Source organism: Balaenoptera borealis, assembly GCF_965194805.1.
Source record: "Balaenoptera borealis genome assembly, chromosome: 2".
NCBI lineage: Eukaryota > Metazoa > Chordata > Mammalia > Artiodactyla > Balaenopteridae > Balaenoptera > Balaenoptera borealis.
Window position 1 is genome coordinate 20,631,497 of NC_138867.1, and position 20,441 is coordinate 20,651,937.

General features: G+C 36.9%; 1 protein-coding gene and 1 long non-coding RNA gene across 2 annotated transcripts in view; one reads left to right on the plus strand and one right to left on the minus strand.

The window, feature by feature from the left end:
- Nucleotides 1-20,441, minus strand: part of LOC309623717 (cadherin-12) — a 525,281-nt gene that overhangs the window by 326,229 nt on the left and 178,611 nt on the right. The gene's annotated exons all lie outside the window — the stretch shown is intronic.
- LOC309623726 lies at nucleotides 7,142-13,702 on the plus strand. The gene is made up of 2 exons (XR_014241503.1): nucleotides 7,142-12,362; nucleotides 12,678-13,702. It is a non-coding gene; the product is annotated as an uncharacterized lncRNA (long non-coding RNA).

Consider the following 20,441-nt stretch of genomic DNA (forward strand, 5'->3'; position numbering starts at 1 on the left):
GCTAACTGAGATGGAGGCAGAGAGATCCTACATATGGAGCAGAATAGAAAATCAACTCCTAAGTTTAGTGATTAAAATTGTACAATTATTAGCTCAGAGTTCTAGAATTATGCTCTTATCTCACATTACCTTTATCCAAGATAAACATAACTGTGAAATTTTTTTAGCTAAAGATACATTTCACATACTCTAGCACACTTGTCAAATGATGTATATTAGATTAAACGCGTATTTCGGCTCAATATTTACCTACATTTTAAAAGTTTGGATCAGAGAAATAATGCCAGAGCATATGCTGGATAGATAATTTCAAACAAAAGAAAGGGTATAAGGTAAAAAAGCTGTAGTTCCCCTTTCACATAAGTCCAGTCTTACTTTTTGGTATGTATTTTTTTTTAATATTTACTATTTATTGAGTGCTTATATGCTAGGTTCTGTGTTAACCATTTCATTCATTTTTCTTTTCACATCTTTATTGGAGTATAATTGCTTTACAATGGTGTGTTAGTTTCTGCTTTATAACAAACTGAATCAGCTATACATATACATATATCCCCATATCTCCTCCCTCTTGCGTCTCCCTCCCACCCTCCCTATCCCACCCCTCTAGGTGGTCACAAAACACCAAGCTGATCTCCCTGTGCTATGCGGCTGCTTCCCACTATCTATTTTACATTTCGTAGTGTATATATGTCCATGCCACTCTCTCACTTCGTCCCAGCTTACACTTCCCCCTCCCTGTGTCCTCAAGTCCATTCTCTACATCTGCATCTTTATCCCTGTCCTGCCCCTAGGTTCTTCAGAATGCTTTTTTTTTTTTTTTTAAGATTCCATATATATGTGTTAGCATACAGTATTTGTTTTTCTCTTTCTGACTTACTTCACTCTGTATGACAGATTCTTGATCCATCCACTTCACTACAAATAACTCATTTTCATTTCTTTTTATGGTCGAGTAACATTCCATTGTATACAAGTGCCACATCTTCTTTATCCATTCATCAGATGATGGACACTTAGGTTGCTTCCATGTCCTGGCTATTGTAACTAGTGCTGCAATGAACATTGTAGTACATGACTCTTTTTGAATTATGGTTCTCTCAGGGTATATGCCCAGTAGTGGGATTGCTGGGTCATATGGTAGTTCTATTTTTATTTTTTACAGAACCTCCATACTGTTCTCCATAGTGGCTGTATCAATTTACATTCCCACCAACAGTGCAAGAGGGTTCCCTTTTCTCCACACCCTCTCCAGCATTTATTGATCATAGATTGTTTGATGATGGCCATTCTGACTGCTGTGAAGTGATACCTCATTGTAGTTTTGACTTGCATTTCTCTAATGATTAGTGATGTTGAGCATCCTTTCATGTGTTTGCTGTCAATCTGTATATCTTCTTTGGAGAAATGTCTATTTAGGTCTTCTGCCCATTTTTGGATTGGATTGTTTGATTTTTTGATATTGAGCTGCATGAGCTACATGTATATTTTGGAGATTAATCATCTGTCAGTTGCTTCATTTGCAAGTAATTTCTCCCATTCTGAGGGTTGTCTTTTCGTCTTGTTTATGGTCTCCTTTGCTGTGCAAAAGCTTTTAAGGTTCATTACCTCCCATTTGTTTATTTTTCTTTTTATTTCCATTTCTCTGGGGTGTGGGTCAAAAAGGATCTTGCTGTGATTTATGTCATAGAGTGTTCTGCCTATGTTTTCCTCTAAGAGTTTGATAGTGTCTGGCCTTACCTTTAGGTCTTTAATCCAGTTTGAGTTTATTTTTGTATATGGTATTAGGGAGTGTTGTAATTTCATTCTTTTACACATAGCTGTCCAGTTTTCCCAGCACCAGTTATTGAAGAGGCTGTCTTTTCTCCATTGTATATTCTTGCCTCCTTTATCAAAGATAAGCTGACCATATGTGCGTGGGTTTCTCTCTGGGCTTTCTATCCTGTTCCATTGATCTGTATTTCTGTTTTTATGCTAGCACCATCCTGTCTTGATTACTGTAGCTTTGTAATACAGTCTGAAGTCAGGGAGCCTGATTCCTCCAGTTCCGTTTTTCTTTCTCAAGATTGCTTTGGTTATTCGGGGTCTTTTGTGTTGCCATACAAATTGTGAAATTTTTTGTTCTAGTTCTGTGAAAAATGCCATTGGTAGTTTGATAGGGATTACACTGAATCTGTAGATTGCTTTGGGTAGTATAGTCATTTTCACAATATTGATTCTTCCAATCGAAGAACGTGATATGTCTCACCATCTGTTTGTATCATCTTTAATTTCTTTCATGAGTGTCTTGTAGTTTTCTGCATACAGGTCTTTTGTCTCCTTAGGTAGGTTTATTCCTAGGTATTTTATTCTTTTTGTTGCAGTGGTAAATGGGAGTGTTTCCTTAATTTCTCTTTCAGATTTTTCATCATTAGTGTATAGCAATGCAAGAGATTTCTGCACACTGATTTTGTATCCTGCTAATTTACCAAATTCATTGATTAGCTCTAGTAGTTTTCTGGTAGCATCTTTAGGATACTTTATGTATAGTATCATGTCATCTGCAGACAGTGACAGTTTTAATTCTTCTTTTCCGATTTGGATTCCTTTTATTTCTTTTTCTTCTCTGATTGCTGTGGCTAAAACTTGCAAAACTATGTTGAATAATGGGGATAGTGGGCAACCTTGTCTTGTTCCTGATCTTAATGGAAATTGTTTCAGTTTTTCACCACTGAGAATGATGTTGGCTGTGGGTTTGTCATAAATGGTCTTTATTATACTTAGGTACGTTCCCTCTATGCCTACTTTCTGGAGGGTTTTTATCATAAATCGGTGTTGAATTTTGTTGAAAGCTTTTTCTCCATCTATTGATATGATCATATGGTTTTTATCCTTCAATTTGTTAATACGGTTTATCACATTGATTGATTTGCATATACTGAAGATCCTTGCATTCCTGGGATAAACCCCACTTGATCATGGTGTATGATCCTTTGAATGTGCTGTTGGATTCTCCTTGCTAGTATTTTGTTGAGGATTTTTGCATTATGTTCAATAGTGATATTGGCCTGTAGTTTTCTTTCTTTATGACATCTTTGTCTGGTTTTGGTATCAGGGTGATGGTGGCCTCGTAGAATGTGTTTGGGATTGTTCCTTCCTCTACTCTAGTCTGGAAGAGTTTGAGAAGGATACCTGTTAGCTCTTCTCTAAATGTTTGATAGAATTCACCTGTGAAGCCGTCTGGCCCTGGGCTTTTGTTTGATGGAAGATTTTTAATCACAGTCTCAATTTCAGTGCTTGTGATTGGTCTGTTTATATTTTCTATTTCTTCCTGGTTCAGTCTCAGAAGGTTGTGCTTTTCTAAAAATTTGTCCATTTCTTCCAGCTTGTCCAGTTTATTGGCATAGAGTTGCTTGTAGTAATCTCTCATGATCCTTTGTATTTCTGCAGTGTCAGTTGTTACTTCTCATTTTTCATTTCTAATGCTATTGACTTGAGTCTTCTCCCTTTTTTTCCTGATGAGTCTGGCTAAAGGTTTATCAATTTTGTTTATCTTCTCAAAGAACCAGCTTTTAGTTTTATTGATATTTGCTATCATTTTCTTCATTTCTTTTTCATTTATTTCTGATCTGATCTTTATGATTTCTTTCCTTCTCCTAACTTTGGGTTTTTTTGGTTCTTCTTTTTCTAATTGCTTTAGGTGTAAGGTTAGGTTGTTTATTTGAGATGTTTCTTGTTTCTTGAGGTAGGATTGCACTGCTATATACCTCCCTCTTAGAACTGCTTTTGCTGCATCCCATAGGTTTTGGGTCATTGTGTTTTCATTGTCATTTGCTTCTAGGTATTTTTTGATTTCCTCTTTGATCTCATGGTTATTTAGTAGTATTGTTTAGCCTCCATGTGTTTGTATATTTTACAGTTTTTTTACTGTAATTGATATCTAGTCTTATAGCGTTGTGGTTGGAAAAGATACTTTATACGATTTCCATTTTCTTAAATTTACCAAGGTTTGATTTGTGACCCAAGATATGATCTATCCTGGAGAATGTTCCATGAGCACTTGAGAAGAAAGTGTATTCTGTTGTTTCTGGATGGAATGTCCTATAAATATCAATTAAGTCCATCTTGTTTAATGTATCATTTTAAGCTTGTGTTTCCTTGTTTATTTTCATTATGAATGATCTGTCCATTGGTGAAAGTGGGGTGTTAAAATCCCCTACAATGATTGTGTTACTGTCAATTTCCCCTTTTATGGTTGTTAGCATTTGCCTTATGTATTGAGGTGTTCCGATGTTGGGTGCATAATTATTTACAATTGTTATATTTCTTCTTGGATTGATCCCTTGATCATTATGTAGTATCCTTCTTTGTCTCTTGTAATAGTCTTCATTTTAAAGTCTATTTTGCCTGATATGAGAATTGCTACTCCAGCTTTCTTTTGACTTCCATTTGCATGGAATATCTTTTGCCATCCTCTCACTTTCAGCCTGTATGTGTCCCTAGGTCTGAAGTGGGTCTCTTGTAGACAGCATATATATGGGTCTTGTTTTTGTATCCATTCAGCCAGTCCATGTCTTTTGGTTGGAACATTTAATCCATTTACATTTAAGGTAATTATCAATATGTATGTGCCTATTACCATTTTCTTAATTGTTTTGGGTTTGTTATTGTACGTCTTTTCCTTCTCTTGTGTTTTGTGCCTAGAGAAGTTCCTTTAGCATTTGTTGTAAAGCTGGTTTGGTGGTGCTGAGTTCTCTTAGCTTTTGCTTGTCTGTAAAGGTTTTAATTTCTCCATCAAATCTGAATGAGATCCTTGCTGGGTAGAGTAATCTTGGTTGTAGGTTTTTCCCTTTCAACACTTTAAATATGTCCTGCCACACCCTTCTGGCTTGCAGAGTTTCTGCTGAAAGATCAGCTGTTAACCTTATGGGGATTCCCTTGCATGTTATTTGTTGCTTTTCCCTTGCTGCTTTTAGTATTTTTTCTTTGTATTTAATTTTTGATAGTTTGATTAATATGTGTCTTGGTGTGTTTCTCCTTGGATTTATCCTGTATGGGACTCTATGCGCTTCCTGGACCTGGGTGACTATTTCCTTTCCCATATCAGGGAACTTTTCAACTATAATCTCTTCAAATATTTTCTCAGTCCCTTTCTTTTTCTCTTCTTCTTCTGGGACCCCTATAATTCAAATGTTGGTGCATTTAATGTTGTCCCAAAGGTCTCTGAGTCTGTCCTAAATTCTTTTCATTCTTTTTTTTGTATTCTGATCTGTGATAGTTATTTCTGCTATTTTATCTTCCAGGTCACTTATCCATTCTTCTGCCTCAGTTATTCTGCTATTGATTCCTTCTAGAGAATTTTTAATTTAATTTATTGTGTTGTTCATCATTGTTTGTTTGCTCTTCAGTTCTTCTAGGTCCTTGTTAAATGTTTCTTGTATTTTCTCCATTCTATTTCCAAGATTGGATCATCTTTACTATCATTAATCTGAATTCTTTTTCAGGTAGACTGCCTATTTCCTCTTCATTTGTTAGGTCTGGTGGGTTTTTACCTTGCTCCTTCTTCTGCTGTGTGTTTCTCTGTCTTCTCATTTTGCTTAACTTACTGTGTTTGGGGTCTCTTTTTCACAGTCTGCAGGTCCATAGTTCCTGTTGTTTTTGGTGTCTGCCCCCAGTGGCTAAGGTTGGTTCAGTGGGTTGTGTTGGCTTCCTGGTGGAGGGGACTGTTGCCTGTGTTCTGGTGGATGAGGCTGGATCTTGTCTTTCTGGTGGGCAGGACCGCATCTAGTGGTGTGCTTGGGGTGTCTGTGAACTTATTATGATTTTAGGCAGCCTCTCTGCTAATGGATGGGGTTGTGTTCCTGTCTTGCTAGTTTTTTGGCATGGGGTGTCCAGCACTGAAGTTTGCTGGTCATTGAGTCGAACTGGGTCTTAGCGTTGTGATGGAGATCTCTGGGAGAACTCTTGCCAACTGATATTACAAGGGGCCGGGCAGTCTCTGGTGGACCAATGTCCTGAACTCGGATCTCCCACCTCAGAGGCTCAGGCCTGACAACTGGCCAGAGCACCAAGACCCTGTCAGCCATACAGCTCAGAAGAAAAGGGAGAAAAGAAAAGAAAAGAAACAAAAAAAGAAAGAAAGAAAGAAAGAAAGAAAGAAAGAAAGAAAGAAAGGAAGGAAGGAAGAAAGAAAGGAAGAAAGAAAGAAAGAAGGAAAAGAATAAATAAAATAAAGTTATTAAAATAAAAAAGTAAAAAAAAATCATTAAAATAAAATAAATAAAAAAGTAATAAGAAAAAAGAAAAGAGCAACCAAACCAATAAACAAATCCACCACTGATAACAAGCACTAAAAACAATACTAAAAAAAAAATGAACAGACAGAACCATAGGACAAATGGTAAAATCAAACCTCTACAGACAAAATCACACAAAGAAGCATACACACACATGCTCACAAAAAGAGAGAAAGGAAGAAAAAAAAAAAATATATATATATATATATATAAAAAGGAAGAGAGCAACCAAATCAGTAAAGAAATCTACCAATGAAAATAACTTCTAAATACTAAACTAAGATAAACATAAAACTAGAAACAAATTAGATGCAGAAAGCAAACCCCAAGTCTACAGTTGCTCTCAAAGTCCACTGCCTCAGTTTTGGGATGATTTGTTCTCTATTCAGGTATGCCACAGTTGCAAGGTACATCAAGTTGATTGTGGAGATTTAATCTGCTTTTCCTGAGGCTGCTGGGAGAAATTTCCCTTTCACTTCTTTGTTCGCACAGCTCCTGGGGTTCTTCTTTGGGTTTGGCCCCATCTCTGCATGTAGGTCATCTGAGGGCATCTGTTCCCCACCCAGACAGGACGAGGTTAAAGGAGCAGCTGATTCAGGGGTTCTGGCTCACTCAGGCTGAGGGGAGGGAGGGGTACGGAATGTGGGTGAGCCTGTGGTGGCAGAGGCTGGCATGATGTTGCAACACCTGAGGCACGCCGTGTGTTCTCCCGGGGAAGTTGTCCCTGGACCATGGGACCCTGGCAGTGGAGGGCTGCACAGGCTCCCAGGAGGGGAGGTGTGGATAGTGACCTGTGCTTGCACACAGGCTCCTTGGTGGCTGCAGCAGCAGCCTTGGTGTTTCATGCCCGTCTCTGGGGTCCGCACTGATAGCTGCACTCACGCCCATCTCTGAAACTGGTTTAGGCAGTGCTCTGAATCTCTTCTCCTCGCACAGCCTGGAACAATGGTCTCTTGCCTCTTAGGCAGTTCCAGACTTTTTCCCGGACTCCCTCCCAGCTAGCTGTGGCACACTAGCCCCCTTCAGGCTGTGTGCACGCAGCCAACCCCAGTCTTCTCCCTGGGATCTGACCTCCGAAGCCCGAGCCTCAGCTCCCAGACCCCACCTGCCCCGGCAGGTGAGCAGAAAAGCCTCTTGGGCTGGTGAGTGCTGGTCGGCACCGATCCTCTGTGCGGGAATCTCTCTGCTTTGACCTCTGCACCCCTGTTGCTGTGCTCTCCTCCATGGCTCCAAAGCTTCCTCACACGCGCCACCCCCAGTCTCTGCCAGTGAAGGGGCTTCCTAGTGTGTGGAAACTTTTCCTCCTTCACAGCTCCCTCCCAGAGGTGTAGGTCCATCCCTATTTTTTTGTCTCTGTTTTTTCTTTTTTCTTTTGCCCTACCCAGGTATGTGGGGTGTTTCTTGACTTTTGGGAAGTCTGAGGTCTTCTGTTAGCGTTCAGTAGGTGTTCTGTAGGAGTTGTTCCACATGTAGATGTATTTCTGATGTATTTGTGGGGAGGAAGGTGATCTCCACGTCTTACTCTTCCGCCATCTTGAAGGTCCTCCTGGTATGTATTTTTTCAGAACTTTCTCTGTCTACGTGTGTATATGTGTGTGTCTATGTGTATTTCTGTGTGCATGTGTGTGTGTATATATATAAGCTAAGAATTTTATTCTATTGAATATAAATTACAGCAAAAATCAACAAATTTCTTTATTACTATTATTATTTTTATTAAAATTGAATCAGATTCTGAGTCCTCAACATGCCATTATGTGAACTAAGTTCTCCCCTTTCATCTCAGAGGAGTCAGAAAGTCTCAAAAGCTTTGATTTACAGCAGAACATTTTGGCAAAGCCTCTGGGCTTAGAACACACTGGACCCCAAGGAAATGTCCTGCATGCAAACTTCCATCATCCCCTGGACTGGCCGCCTGTGTCCCCATTCTAAACATACTATACTTTCTTCTGCTTCAGTGTCTGTGGGCGCTGCCCCCACCCACCCCCCTCACACTCCAGTGCTTTCACCCAGACAACACTTAGTCACCTTTCATCTCCGTCTGAAGCACGAAGCTTCCTTATGAAGCACTCCTCTATCAACCCGGATGAAGTCAGGGACTGTCCCCCTAGTAATCAGCATGACACATATCTCCTTCATGACACTCCTCACACTTGTTTTTGCTGACTCTCTCCTCTCCTACAAAACTATAATCTCATGAGAGCAGGGCATAGTGCCAGACATTTATTCCTTAACTGATTGGATATTTATTGAACATTTACTATGGTGAAGCCATGTGTTGGATGTTAATGATAAAGTGATATGTTTTAATGGCATGATTCTCTATTTCTCACTGACGTTTCCTTTGAGACAGATGTGAACAGAAAGTTACCTTGATAATTACTTAATTAGAATGGTAGTAACATCTATGAAGGGAAAGTGTATGGTGTCCATGTGAGTATATGGAGCAAGTTAGTCCTCTAAGAAAGGTGGGTGTTTAGGGAGGTGTCCTGGAAGAAGTCAATTTAAGTCAAGACTTAAAGAGTAAATGGGATGGCATCAGGAGAAGAGAGGGTTCTTAGCTCCTTAGTGAAAATGGAAGGTGTGTGGAGTAAAGAGGTTACTGAGAAAGAGGTGATGGGCACATATTAGGGATGAGAGGTACCACTAAGGCTAGGCTGGTCAACAAGGTTTTTATAACGTTAAACATTTTGATCTTTTTCCTAAAACTCTTGGGAAGCCATTAAGCAGTATTAAGCAGGTCAGTGAAATGAGTAGTTCTACAACTAGAAGACAGATAATGGTGGGTGTGGCCAAGAAGGTGAACACAAAGAGAATAGAATTGAAAAATATTTTGGAGTTAGAAATGGGAGACCTTAGTGATTGATTGAATGTGAAAGGTCTGGGTCAAGGAAGATAAAGGTAAAAATAATAATAAAAGCAATAGCTAACACTCATATAGCACCTGTTGGTACCAGTCACCATTTTAAGTGTTTCATATTTATTAGTTCATTTAATCCTCACAATAACCATCTAAAGTAGCACTGTTATTACTCTAATATCATATATGAGTGAAGGGTAGACATATTAAATAACTTTCCCAAAGTCATGCAGCCATATGAGTAGAGGTGTTATTCAAAATCCAGTGGTTTGGTTGCAGAATCTATCACGTAAATATTACTCACAGGTTTTTGGAATGAGAAATCAAGAAGATGGCAGTGCCATGATTTGAAGCAGAGAACACTGGACAAGTGAATCTGGGTTAAGCATAAGACTTGAATTTTGGATATGTTGAACTTGATGTGCCTTGAAATGTGCAAGCATTCTTAAGTTGAATGTGAGCAGGATATATCATTTGGGACTCATCAAAGTATAGATGATAACTAAAGCCATGAGATAAATGAGATCACCCAGGGTTACACTAGACAGTAGGAGAAGAGAAAGTCTCTGCTGAGTAGAGGAAGGAGGACTGGCACGGGACTCTGAGAAGGAATTGCTGAGTAGTAGAAAAAGCTGTCACAAGAACCAAAGAAAGACCTTCATCCAAGAGAGGACAGTCAACTGGTACATTGTAGGTTCTCAGAATATTTATTGACTTACTGATTTTTCATTAGGCTACACTTTAACATCTATATATTTTTACTAGAATGTTCGGTCACTTCTATTCAAGCACAAATCTATGATTGTGATCTATGAAGGGTTAGTCCTTTTATCCACTCTAGTCAGGGCACAATTTTAGGGAATAAATTATTTTCTCTAGAACCAAAAAATTTTCTTTTTTTCTCCATCCAATAAGTGGTTCAGACATATAATTAATTTCTAAGATCTAAAAAACAGTAAATCTTGAAAATCATATGTACTGGTTACAGTCTAATTCATTTCCGGAAAACAAGTAGATTTGGGTTAATATTAATCTTATCCAACTAATATGTAACTAGATTTTTGTACCAGTACAAAAATCCAACTAGATTTTTGTACTAAAGGTAAAATGAAAGATTGGAATTGAAGATTACAGTGTATTTTATTTGTTATAAAGAGGCATCTGCCCTATATCCAGTTTTAACGAATTGTAATGCTCTACCTGTTTAGTTAATAAGAATTACATTAAAATGTCCTCCAAACTCCCAACCTTGTTATAAGGTAAAAGTGGAAGTCTGTCAAAGGCTTAGTGATATCGACAGTCTGACATCAGTTATGCATATGTATTCCAGGAACAACTCACATCAGCCAAAATTAAATTTACATAGTTAAATATATAGAGTCATAACCAGGGGTCAGGTAAATTTTATGGCAAACATAGATAAATACCTTGCAATGTTATTTAAATTGAATTAAATTTATCTGACTTCAGGGACATGCAATTTTCTGATATAGCCACGTCACAAGATTTTAAATTCCTTTCTGAAAATGTTTTCCATCTTATTATTTTGGCCTCCCAGAAAGTACCTAGAACTTGTATGGAGTAACATAGGGTTGCTTCTCAGCTAATCACTCAATTTGAAGAATATGTGAATACATGAAAGAATTAATGACTAATTTGTGATATAAACTAAAAAGTATTGGAGAAAATTTATTGAAATATTTGATCCGATTATTGAAACCTATCAAAATTATCTTAAGTAAACTTTTTGAACATGTAATTTAGTATTTTCTCTAGATTCCTGGAAAAATTAGTTACAAATTGAGCTGAGAAAAAGAAATATCCCAATAACTTACATAGTCTATTTTCATATAGTATCAATGTTTCATAAATGATAGAGAAATATGACTTTTTTTTTTCTCCTTCAATTATCCACTATCTCTTGTGCCACTATTTTCTTTCTTTATTCCAGGTCATTCCTAAAAGCTTTCGAATAATGCTGAGGTTTCTTCTATATTTCTTTAAAATTCATTGAACTTGTTCATAATTTCTAATTCAACAATCAGTCCATCAGCAAACTGTTGACTTTTCCTTATAAACATGTGGGACCACTTCTGATTCCATCTTATATTTTATGTTAGGGGAAGCCACCATCTCCTTTCACGTGATTTATTACAGTAACCTCTTATATTGTGTCCTGCCCTGGCTCCCTAACATAATTTCTTCCCATTGTAGCCAGTGACTATTTTTAAATGTAAATCAGATTATGCCCTCCCCTGCTTACAACCCTCCATTGGCATCCCATCACACTTAGATTAAAATTTAGCAATTCATGGTGACCTAAAGGAATATTATATGATCCAATGTGTGCCTACGTCTCTGAGTTTAATTGCTTTCTCTTCCCTCTGGCTCCTGCATTCCAGTTCTGCTGACCTTCTCCATGTTTCTTTAATAGGTCAAGCTCATCCTTGCCTCACGACAATAATTTTTCTCTGCCTTCTACCAGAAAAAACCCTCTCTGAAATCAGTATTAAGATCTCTGCTCAAACACCCTCTTAAAAGAAACCTTGTCACTTACTCAACTTGCTTTAGCTTTCTTCATTGTTTTTATCAATACTTACTATCATATTATACTTATTTACCTTCCTGTTTTCCTTCTTTCTTTCTCTTACTATAATGCAAGCTCCTTGAAATCGGACTCCTTGTCTTTTGTTTTTTATCGTTGCATGTGCCATCTACATGAATGAATTAATGAATCACTGAAGACTTCTGATTGTCCTATCTAGTGACTATTCTTCCTGTTATTCTCCAATCCAAGAAATAACAAACTTTTCACATTTTAAGTTCATAATTTTGGGCTTTTTTACAAAATGAAATATAAAATTGAGAAAATGATATTTAAATGGTAATCATTTTTTTCAACTTACCTTAATTCAAATGGTAATCATTTTCCATATTTTTTATGTATGCATTGAGTGTCAATTGAAATCATTGTTATTTGAGTTCCATGAAATTTATGTTTTATGTAATTTTTAAACTATCTGGTTAAATAAACTATGTATTCTTTAGAATCAAATCAGATTATGGCAATCCAGTAAAATTTAACTGAATTTCTAGGTAAAGAGACTAAGTTTATACTATAAAAAGGTAAATAGAATCCCAGAGCTGAACTGAAGCACAAAAATCCTTCATTATTTTACAGAGGAAGACACTAAAACTCTGAGTAGTTCAATTACTTATTCAAAGAGGTGAGGGGGCTTCCCTGGTGGCGCAGTGGTTGAGAATCTGCCTGCCAATGCGGGGGACACGGGTTCGAGCCCTGGTCTGGGAAGATCCCACATGCCGCGGAGCAACTGGGCCCGTGAGCCACAACTACTGAGCCTGCGCGTCTGGAGCCTGCGCTCCGCAACAAGAGAGGCCGCGACAGTGAGAGGCCCACGCACTGCGATGAAGAGTGGCCCCCCCGCCGCAACTAGAGAAAGCCCTCGCACAGAAACGAAGACCCAACACAGCCAAAAATAAATAAATCAATAAATAAATTAAAAAAAAAAAAAAAAAAAGAGGTGAGGGATTCTGGAAATGTGGTGACTTGAATATAGTTTCCTTCAACCCCATGTCAAGAGAGTTGCCTTTTGTGAGAAAAGGGCTACTGCCATTTGCAATAAAATCATATACTAAAATCATATATATACAACTGTGTAAAAATAATTGTGCATGTATGTGTGTATGTACATCAAAATATAAAATTAAATTATTAAATTGTATCCAGAGCCATACAATTAGTTATTAGGGGTTCTAGGATCATATCGTGTCAACTTTTTATGAGGCCTCTATTCTTTCCAACGGATTTTCAGCATTCATGAAGGAGGTTCTTAACTATTTGCTGAAATATTGTGAGTGCTGGTTGAATCAGCCTGCCACCTTGATCCTGATAGGTACTCAACAAATTCAAATTGTCTCCAAACAAGTAAAACTCTAGTTATTCCCTTTGTGATGCTTTTGCCCTTGATGTGTTTTTATGAATCCCTATTCTCTAACTCTTCCTAAGAAAAAATACACTTATCTATCCATTTCTTAACCCATGAGCTAGGAATAGGGATAGAGACAGAGGGAGAATGGAAGGGTAATGACAGATAATGGCAAAATAAACATGAGAATGTACAGTCAAGTACTTAATTTCTAAAGTCTGGTGAACTACAGCAGAAAGCACTTTGTTGAATCAACAGTTTCAAGGCAGTCACACAGTAGGGACATAGCAGGCATAAAATAAACATTTTTTGAAAGATGAAGCAATGCATTGATTAAGGAATGAATTACCATACTCACAGATAAGTAGAGAAAGAGAAGATCTAAGAGTTGAAATTGAGAGTATAGAAAGTTGTGGAGCACCACGTAGTTCAGAAATTCAATCTGAACATATTTCATTTCAGGGACTTGCAATAGATATACAGAAATTGCCCACCTCTTTCCATCATACAATTCTTACCATTTAAACATTTTTTTCTAGCAAGAACATGTACCTGGGTTATACAAATATACTTTACCCAAATATGATTCTAATAGTTGCAAACACTTAATCATAATGACCCACAAAGCAAGCAATATATTTTTAACATTAGAATTCTGATCAACATGTGTTAATAAAGACGTGGTGACCCATAACACCATTTAACTACTCTTAGAGGGCATTATAACACAAATTCTCCTGTTGACGGTGTATTTAAGTGTTTAATCTTGCAATAATATCAATTAAATACATATGAAGTACCTTATATTAAGTACTCAAGTGAAAGTGCCTATAACATCACCATTAAAATGCAAGATTAATATACGGAAACTTGTTGTGTTTCTATACACTAATATTGAAATAACAGAATGAGAAAGTAAAAAAAAATTTTTTTCTTTAAAATTACATCAAAAATACCCAGGAGTGGACTTCCCTGGTGGTGCAGTGGTTAAGAATCCACCTGCCAATGCAGGGGACACAGGTTTGAGCCCTGGTCCGGGAAGATACCACATGCCTTGGAGCAACTAAGTCTGTGCGCCACAACTACTAAGCCTGCATGCCACAACTACTGAAGTCCATGTGCCTAGAGCCCATGCTCCCCAACAAGAGAAGCCACCACAATGAGAAGCTATGCGCCGTCAGAAGAGTAGCCCCCACTCACTGCAACTAGAGAAAGCCTGCGTGCAGCAACACAGACCCAACACAGCCCCAAATAAATAAATAAATAAATAAAAATTAAAAAACAAATACCCAAGAGTAAAGTTAACCAAGGAGGTGAAGGACTTAAACTCTGAAAATTATAAAACATTGATGAAGGAAATTGCAGATGATTAAAAGAAATGGAAAGATATACCATGCTCTAGGATTAGAAGAATTAATATTATTAAAATGGCTGTACTACCCAAAGTAATCTACAGACTTAACACAATCCCTGTCCGAATACCCAGAACATTTTTCACAGAACTAGATCAAATAATCCTAAAATTTATATGGAACCACAAAAGATCCTGAATTGCCAAAGCAATCATGAGAAAAAAGAACAAAGCTGGAGGTATAACCCTCCCAGTCTTCAGACTGTACTGCGAAGCTACAGTAATCAAAACAGCATGGTATTGGCACAAAAACAGACACAAAGACCAATGGAAAAGAATAGAGAGCCCAGAAATAAACCCACACATTTTGGGCCTATTAATCTACATCAAAGTAGGCAAGAATATAGAATGCAGAAAAGACAGTCTCATCGACAAGTGGTACTGGGAAAACTGGACAGTCACATGTAAACCAATGATATTAAAACATTCCCTCACACCATATACAAAAATAAACTCAAAATACTTTAAAGGCCTAAATGTAAGACATGAAACCACAAAACTCCTGGAAGAGTGAAACACTGTTTGACATAAATCATAGTAATATTTTTTTCTTGGGTCATTCTCCAAAGGCAAAATAAATAAAAGCAAAAATAAACAAATGGGACCTAATTAAACTTAAAAGCTTTTGCACAGCAAAGGAAACCATCCACAAAACAAAAAGACAACCTATGGAATGGGAGAAAATATTCTCAAATGATGCAACTGACAAGGGTTTAATATCCAAAATACACTAACAGCTCATACAACTCAATTACAAAACAAACAAATAACACACACAAAAAATGGACAAAACACTTGAATAGACATTTTTCCAAAGAAGACATACAGATAGCCAACAAACACATGAAAAGATGCTCAACATTGCTAATTATTAGAGAATTGCAAGTAGAAACCACAGCAAGGTATCTCACACCAATCAGAATGGCTATCATCAAAAAGTCTACAAAAAACAAATGTTGGAGAGGATGTGGAGAAAGGGAAGCTCTTGTACACTGTTGGTGGGAATGTAAATTGGTGCAGACACTATGGAAAACAGTATGGAGATTCCTTATAAAACTGAATATAGAACTGCCATATGGGTATCTATCTGGAAAGAGTGAAAACACTAATTTGAAAAGATACATGCACCCACCACAATTTTCATAGCAGCACTATTTACAATAGCCAAGACATGGAAGCAACCCAAGCACCCATTAACAGAAGGTTATGTATATATGTAATATACCACATCTTCTTAAGCCTATATATTTATCTACATAGTGAAATATTATTCAACCATAAGATAGAATGAACTACTTTCATTTGCAGCAATGCAGATGGACCTAGAGAATATTATGCTTAGAGACATAAGTCAGACAAGAAAAACAAATACTATATGATATCACTTATATGTGGAATCTTAAAAAATGTACAAATGAATGTGTATACAAAACAGAAACAGACTCCCAGATATAGAAAACAAACTTGTGATTACCAAAGGAGAGAGTGAAGGAGGACGATTTAGGACTTTGGGATTAACAGATACAAACTGTTATATATAAAATAGATAAGCAACAGGGATATTCTTAAAGCACAGGGAATTATACCCATTACCTTGTAATAGCCTATAATGGAATATAATCTTCGAAAATACTGAATCACTAAGGTGAAGACCTGAACCTAACATAATATTGTAAATCAACCACACTTCAATTAAAAAATATTAATCTGCTAGAGAGAGCCATGGAAAATTTCTTGTTATAGGTATTTTAATATTTTCCCTTTTATCCATCAGGATTATATTTTCAAATTTTCATACAGTTTAGCAACAAATTGAATCAAGGACTTAAAAATGTTTAACACAAAATGAATAAATATTCTGTATTAATATAATTTTAGAAAGAAAACAGAGACACAATAATTTGGAAACAAAAAATATATTTATAACTTTGTGTTTTATGGCCCCCATTCCATTATTTTATACTATTTTCTAATAATTGTAGACCGTTAGCTTCCAAATTAAGGGAGGAGAGTATATTAGTAACCAGGAAGTAGGTCATCTGTAGGTGAGAGGGAGATATGTCTTTATTCAAGTAAAATTGAAAACATTGAAAATGCCCCCAACTTAATGCTTACTTTTAATATTTCCTAATAATAGACAAAGAAAAATAATTATATATTCAAATCTGGTAGATAGGTGGTTTTGCTCTTACAACAAAGCAGTGCTGAGGTGGTTTCTTTCTTGAACAGTTATATCATCTTTACCTTGTTTCACTGGAAAGCAAAAGCCTCCTGGGAAGCTGTGAATTTTCTATTTACACATCCACATAAACAAGCCAAGACCATATAAAAAAGGGCTATCTTAGCCATAACCTTCAGGGAGGTCCAGAAATGATGGTTACTGCAAATGGATATATATAATAAATGTATATATAGATACATCTTTATGATATTGTTTCTTTAAATGTGTTCTTACAGAAACTTAACTTCGTGCACCCAGTCTTAGCTTCTCAGAAATTCATCTACTGTAAAAATTAAGTAACATCTTATTCCCATACGTGTTTGTTATTCCCATTCTCTATCCTATTTTGCTTCCATAAAAGATCTTTCAGCCAAATTAAATTCCAGGGCCATTTTCTTAGTGAACCAATGTCATTTGATGAACAATAGTCACTTTCTTAGGGAGCAGGCTAGATATCTGTCTCCAACTTTTCACTCAGTTTACGATACTTTCTGGGTCCCTTTTGGTGAAGTTTGTTTTCTCTTTCCCTGCCCCCCACTCAACATTAAAATTCAAGGTAAGTTATTGATGAAGTGGCATTGGCAGAAGTCACACTTGCCCTATCAAGAACAAAAGGGAACTGGAATCGCCAGGATTTGCCCTATCAGGAAAAAAGAGACTAGTAATTGCTAGGAACAGGCATCGGTTATTAATAACAAGTCTCTATTCTTTTTAGAGTATCTTGCATAGCACCTATCTGGCAGTAGTCAGGATAACCCATGGTATAATCAGGATAACCAGATTCATGATGTCTAGTTTTCCATCCTGACAGTCTCATACCCTTAATGTCTACCCTTAAGTACACAAACCATGACATTTTTCTCTGCTCTCTGATTTCCTAACTGGTACATCTGCTCCACTGGGATTTTGTTCCTAAACAGTGTCTACTTCTTCGTCACCACATACAAATCTATCACATCACATACTTGAAGACTTGCCCTGTGATTGAAAGAATGATGCTTGTTTATGTCAACTGCCTAAACCTTTGAGCGTCATTCATCTGTCATTATTGCTGCTTCTATAACTAACAGCTACCATTTATTAAGCACTTGACATTATTCTAAGTTCCTTACATACATTGTCTCACTTAATACTCATGCTCCTCTGAGCTGTGGATCATGCATGGCCACTGTCCAGATTCCTTCACTGAAATCATCATGGATTTTAGTTCATTTTTATTTATTTTAGTCTTTTCCTGCTTTATTGAGTTATAATTGACATGTAGCATTGTGTAAGTTTATGGTGTAAAGTGTATTGATTTGATGCATTTATAAATTGAAAAATGGCTACCACTATAATACTTAGACTTCGAAAGGGAACTTGACCAGTATCATACAATATAGATAGAAATGTTTTTGAGGGTGTCTGTGTTAGTTTCCGAGGCCTGATATAACAAATTACCACAAATTTGGCAGGTTCAAATAACAGAAATGTATTTTCTCACAGTTTAGGAGACCAGAAGACTAAAATCAAAGTGTCAGTAAAGTCAGTTCCTTCTTGAGGCTCTTAGGGAAACTGCTCCATGCCTTTCGCCTGGCTTCTGGTGGTTGCCTTGGTTTATAGCTACATCACTCCAATATCTAACTATATCATCAAATGACCTTCCTCCTATTATGTCTTCTTTGTGTCTCTGGATCTAAACCCCTCTCTCTTTCCTCTTTTAAAGTCACTAATCATCGGATTTAGGGCCCACCCTAATCCAGTATGATCTCATCTTAACTTGATTATATCTGTAAATAGTTTATTTCCAAATAAGGTTATCTTCCCTGGTTCCAGGGATTAGGATATGATCATATATTTGGGGGGACAAAATTCAACCCACAACAATGTCTGACTTCAAGCTGCATGCTCAATTATATAGTATGCTGCTCCAAACTATACTGCTTTACTGGTTGTCTCCCTTTTAAAGGCCTGCGAGGGTCTCCATCATACTGCTTCCCTGTATCCATTTTACTTGCCTTGCTTTCTATGTTTTTCTAGACTCAATTTCAAGCCACCCATAGTAAGAATTTGAAAAAAATATATTATACAATCACTCAGCTAACTCAGAATAAGCAGTGCTTCCCCTGACTTAGTCCTATAGTTTGTTCTGCCTTGTGGACCCCTAGAAAACTTTCTCACTTGAGTTTCAGTAGGAGATCTTTACTTCTATACATCTGATTTGATGATTTTCAAATTCAATAAAATAGCTAAAAATTTATCAGGCATAAGTGTTAGGGCAGAGAGAGCTGTGCTTAGTTAGCTTTTCCAGTAGAGTGTATCTTTGCTAGTTACTCGATTAGAAACATAGTTGCCCCCTCTAGATAGAAAAATCTGAAAAACAAACCTGCTGTGAGTTGGCTCAAGCTGAGGAGCATGTGTCTTGGTGATGAGAGAAGAGATGAAATTTTACCCTTGAAGACTACCTCCATAAGATGCCATTGTGCAGTACACATACTGCACAACTGTGCAGGATGGTCCTGGTTTAAGCTCAGAGATAAACAGACTTCTTCAGTAAGAAAATGAGATTTTAACACCTTGCATAAATATTTAATATATATTAAGCACTTATTGCATTTCAGTGCATTATGTGAATTAATCCATTTAGTATTTATTCCTGCTGAATGAATCTATATACACCATTTTACTCATGTGGAAACCAAAACACAGAGAGGTTAAATGACTTGCCTAAGGCCATATAGACTTTAAATGGTAGTTTGGCATTTCAAATATGTGCAGCCAGACACCCAAACTGATGAATGGAATTAAAATAAATGTAAGAACCTGGGACTACTGAAAAAGGGAAAATAAGCAATAAGTGGGAGACATTATTAAGTCAAGAAACTCACTTTGTGAGATATTGGCTTAGAGCGTCATAAGCTTGTGATAGGGCTTATTTTTTTTAAAAAGTATAAAATTGAGAAACCATTCTATGAGTTTTAGATAAAGATCTTAACAGTTTTTGTATCAGGCTAAAATCTTTTCTTCAAAGGTGAAATCAGAAAAGGGGTTAGCCCTTTGATTTCTTTACAATTTTTCTACTACCAATAGAAACAAGTAGTGAAACAAGTAATTCCCAAATTAAGAGCTTATTAGGCCAGTTGGTCCTCATTTTCCTAATTGTAGAGAAAATTATTTTAAAAGTAATTTTCCCCGCAGAAGCAATTCCAAAGGAGAAGATTAAATACACAGAGACTACGATTCAGTTAAAAAATAAATAAATAAAGGAAAAACAGCTTTTAAAGGAGAGTAACTGAAAACTGTTAAAGTCAATATATTTAATTACTAAGATTTTACTGTATATTTTAGCCGCTTGAAAAATGTTTCCAATTCACACAGTATCTGATCTAATAGTCCCAACTTCTGAAAAGAGATAATTAAAATACAAGAAGGTTTTGATAGTGCAGTGTGACCACTATTGTACATTTGGGAGACTAGCACAAGATTCCATTTTAATCGTGTGGCTCTGTCCTCCAGGAGAGAAAAGTAAGCACACAGCTAACTCCAGATCCATGTTGTCCTTCAATAAGAACACTAACTCATGGGCTATGGGGCTGCCAAGTCTTCCCTATCTCATTCTAGACTTTCTGTCTGGCCTGACCATCCTCCCGGAAGACTGGATCCTCAATTCAGGACTTTGCCTCCATGAAGTCAATGCTGGGATCCAGAGTGAAGGAAACATGGAGAAGTTTCCAGCCCCATTCTCCCT